Below are 4,723 nucleotides of genomic sequence, written 5' to 3'. Positions count from 1 at the left end.
AAGATTGAGGGCAGGAGGAGAAGGAGGTGACAGAGGATGAGATGGTTAGATGGCATCACCAGCTCAATGGACAAGAGTCTGGGCAAACTCTGAGAGACAGTGAAGGGCAGGGAAGCCTGATGCGCTTCAGTCCGTGGGGTTGCAAAGAGTCAGACACAACTTACTGACAGAACAACACAGAGTAATACAGGAAAACAATCCTTGATCTAAAGATCTTTTATCCGTTCCACTACGATCACTAAATGAGGCCTCCTGAATGATCGCCCACAACAGCTTGTATGCATGTGACCTTGAAGACAGTCTGTTCTCAACTTTATTGACTTTTCAGGAAATTAGTGCTTATGTAAATTTCTCGCAGTCAGTAAGTGTCAAGAGAAGGCCAGAGCACAAGCCCTCTGAGGTCCTGGTCAGGTCCTCTGGTGGCTGCTGCCCTGCCCTGCCTTCGTCACAATCTCTGTCCTTGACCTGCTCAGTGGCTGCCCTTCAGCTAGTCTCCTGAGCCTGTTTCAGGAGCCCTGCCTTCTCTCCTACAAGCTGGCCTGGAAGTTCTAGTAGGCAGTCGACTGAATCCTACCACCTGGTTACTCTGACATGACCTTAGAACAAACTTGAATTTATCAAGATTCTGCCAGTCCAGAAGTCTTACTCAGTTTGGTGGTCCTAAACACCCAACTCCCAGGAGCCCCTGGCAGGTAGAATCTCAAGAGGATCAGGCAACACAAGCACCTTGTGGTCCATGCATTCTGCCTTCCTGTGCCCAGGAGAGACCACTGTGAGTGGAAGAGTGAGACGGGGCAGCTTCTCAGCAGCATCTAGGTGATCCTGGCTTTAACAGTCTGAAGTGGAGGCATGGCCCGGCTGGTCAAGACATTGTCAAAGAACCCAATATGTTACTTACGTCATCGAATGAACTTTTTTCTTTTAATAGCTCTTGCCTTGGCCTTCTTTGGCTATTGTTACCTGAATCCAAGAAGCCAGACATTGGAAAGCATCCTAAGCTGGGCAAGCAAGGTTCTTAGAAAAACCCATGGTGAACAAGGTGTAAGATTATCAAGCATGTTGAATCTCCAGCCAGATGTACTAACACTCCCTAGGAAAGATGTCCTTCCTGTGACCCCCCTGGCTGGCTCCCATCATCTGGGACAGGACTTTCAACACCGACATCCTTAATGAACAGTTCCAGCTTCAGAATATCACCATTGGATTAACTGTGTTTGTTGTAAAAAAAAATACATTTCCACCTGAAGCTGTTCCTGGAGATGGCAGAGATGTACTTCATGGTGGGACACAGGGTGAGCTACTATATCTTGACTGACTGGCCAGACTATGTTCTTTGCATTCCCCTTCAGAAAGGATGGCAGACTGTCATTCTCAAGGTCCAGAGCTGTCCCAACTGGCAGGAGATCTCTATGCACCGTATGGAGGGTATCAGAAATTTTACTGAGCAGCGCTTCTACAAGGAGGTGAATTACCTTGTATGTGCAAATGTGGACATGAAGTTTAGTGATCATGTGGGCATGGAGATCCTCTCCTCGTTTGGCACCCTCCATTCTGACTTCTCGGAGAAGGCAATGGCACCCCACTCCAGTACTCTTGCCTGGAAAATCCCATGGACGGAGGAGCCGGATAGGCTGCAGTCCATGGGGTCACTACGAGTCAGACATGACTGAGTGACTTCACTTTCGCTTTTCACTTTCATGCATTGGAGAAGGAAATGGCAACCCACTCCAGTATTCTTGCCTGGAGAATCCCAGAGACAGAGGAGCCTAGTGGGCTGCTGTCTATGGGGTCGCACAGAGTTGGACACGACTAAAGCGACTTAGCAGCAGCAGCAGCAGCAGCATTCTGACTTCTATGAGCTTAGTCAAGAAAAATTCCCCTATGAATGCCGGCCTCAGTCACAGGCCCATATTCCTGATGATGAGGGGGACTTTTATTACACAGGAGCCTTATTTGAGGGGTCCATACCACAGGTTTACAAACTCATCAAGGCTTGCCATGAGATGATGGTGGTCGACCAGGCCAATCACATAGAGGCCACGTGAAATGATAAGAGCCACCTGAAAAAATACCTGCTTTACCACAAACCCATCAAGATCCTCTCCCTTGAGTACATGTGGGCTGAACAGAAATCAAAGGGCATCTGGGGTGAGCAAAAGCCAGGCTTGCCTTACAGCATAAAGAGGGTTAGATTTAAAACTGTCAACTAATTGCCATGAAATCAGGACTTACCAAAGGAAGCTTCCAGAAAGGACTCAGAGAGAGGTGATGGCCAGGCAGTCGTCTTCCTCCGGACATTAAATTAAAACCAGTTTTATGAGAAAGGGTATAACTCTACTTCCTCCCCCCCCCCCCCCTTTTTTTTTGAGAGAAACTGCTAATGCCTCTCACCGTCCCCTGCAAATTCAGACAGGCCTGTCCTCTCTCCCTAACTCTTCATACACCAAACACACACCTTTAGGCTGGCCTGATTCCAGAACTCAAGCACAGTTCCTGAGTTGGCATCACCGTTAGCTTCTGTGTGCTCCCGGCACCCTTCAGGATGGAGGAGGCTGAGGTCACAGGCCGGGGGGCGGGGGGGGGGGGGAGCGGGGAGTCTTAGCCTGCCCTGGTGTTTCAGGGATCAGAGATGAGATCTTTTTTCCAGGGCAAGTGAAAATGCTCCTAGACACAAAGGCTCTTGTTTGTGTCTAGACAGGAGTCTGTTGTGGTCTGTGTGTGAGTTGGAAAAGAATTTCCAGACATGAGGCAGAATGAGAGGAGAATAAAGTTTATTAGAGTGGGAGACACAGAAGAGTGGGCCAGCTCAAAGGAGAGCTGAACCCTTTTGCAGGCTAGCAGCCCATTTTTATGGCCTCAAGACAGAGAAAATTCCTATTGGAATGGTGGCATTAGGTGATTGGTTAGGATGCTATGAGGTGGATAATATGGTAGGCATTTTACCTAGTATGGGGTCAGGGAACTAGCTGGTTTAGATCCAGAGGCTCATGGCAATGGTTGCTATGGGGCTTGGTCAGTTTCAGAGATTTTTATCCTGTGACCTTTGCATAGGGCTCCAGACACCCCTCTCTGGCTACTGCTCTGGTCCGGATCTCATGGTTACTCTTGGATACGGGCCAGCAACTTTCTCAAGATCTCCCACTTTTACTCTCATTACCACCCCCATGTCCACTCTACCCTAAGCTGCCTTTGGGAAGCTTTTATTTTTTTTAATGGGGTTCCCCCCAAATGTTTTAATTTCTTTTATAAGGAGAGCTGACTTTTACTGTATACTTTGTTGCATTTTCTTTTCTTTTTTAAAGAAAAAGAAGAGAGTGAAGTCGCTCAATGGTGCTCAACTCTTTGCAACCCCATGGACTGTAGCCTGCCAGGCTCCTCTGTTCATGGGCTTCTCCAGGCAAGAATACTGGAGAGGGCTGCCATTTCCATCTCCAGGGGATCTTGACCCAAGGATCGAACCGGCCTCCCGCATTGCAGGCAGACTCTTTACCACCTGAGCCACCAGTGAACCCTTTAAAAAAAATAGTGTATAAATGCATTACAATGTTGTGTTAGTTTCTGCTGCACAACGGAGTGAATCAGCTACATGTATACGTATATCCCTTCCCTTTGGGACCTCCCTCCCACCTCTGGGAACCTTTTAAAGCCCTAGCTCTAGGTCCAAAAGCCTCCATGTCTACCATCACATTCAGATAAAGCCCTAACTGCTCAACCTGCCAAGCCACTCCAAATCTGTTTCCTGTAGACAGGAGACTAGATAGGAGACTGGCCCCAGGTTTCCCAAATACTCCACTCAAATGCATGTCCAAGCCTTTGCACACCGTGGTCCCTCTGCCTGTAACATTATTTCACTTTAATCACATCCAAGTATCTGAAACGGGGGACATCCCTGCCCCCAGGACCACCCCCCCCCCCCACTCCCACCACCACCATGTGTCAAGTCCTGCAGAAATGGCCTGACTTGAAAGTGAAGGGGCAGGCACCACCCATTTGGGTCTTTAGGATTCAGAGGTGGCAGTTCCCATGGGTGAAGGTTTGGAGAATGCAATTAATGTGATTTCCATCAGGGAAAACACCACCAGCCAAGCCCATTGGCAGAGCTGAGCAGGGAGGGGCGGGTCACCAGGCCTGGATGCTCAGCCAGACTCTCATCCCCGTCTGCCTCAGGCAAGCGGCCACCACAAGCGGCACTCTCACTAAGCCTCAGAACCACCTCTGTCAGAGGGGACACATTCATTTTCATATCTCCAGTTCACTTTATCTTGGGCTCCACAAAGAATGCTCAAACTACTGCACAGTTGCACTCATCTCACACTCCAGTGAAGTAATGCTTGAAATTCTCCAAGCCAGCCTTCAGCAATACATGAACCATGAACTTCTAGATGTTCAAGCTGGTTTTAGAAAAGGCAGAGGAACCAGAGATCAAATTGCCAACATTCGCTGGATCATCAAAACAGCAAGAGAGTTCCAGAAAAAACATCTATTTCTGCTTTATTGACCATGCCAAAGCCTTTGACTGTGTGGATCATGAAAAACTGTGGAAAATTCTGAGAGATGGGAATACCAGACCACCTGACCTGCCTCTTGAGAAACCTGTATGCAGGTCAGGAAGTAACAGTGAGAACTGCACATGGAACAACAGACTGGTTCCAAATAGGAAAAGGAGTATGTCAAGGCTGTATATTGTCACCCTGTTTATTTAACTTCTATGCAGAGTACATCA

General features: G+C 48.2%; 1 pseudogene; it reads left to right on the top strand.

The window, feature by feature from the left end:
- The first annotated feature begins 1,056 nt into the window (after positions 1-1,056).
- On the top strand, positions 1,057-2,210 carry LOC128063931 (histo-blood group ABO system transferase 1-like; annotated as a pseudogene).
- Positions 2,211-4,723: the final 2,513 nt, after the last annotated feature.

Source organism: Budorcas taxicolor, chromosome 18 (assembly GCF_023091745.1).
Source record: "Budorcas taxicolor isolate Tak-1 chromosome 18, Takin1.1, whole genome shotgun sequence".
Classification (NCBI taxonomy): Eukaryota; Metazoa; Chordata; class Mammalia; order Artiodactyla; family Bovidae; genus Budorcas; species Budorcas taxicolor.
Note: the sequence above shows the minus strand (reverse complement) of the source record. Positions and strands in the feature narration are given on the sequence as shown.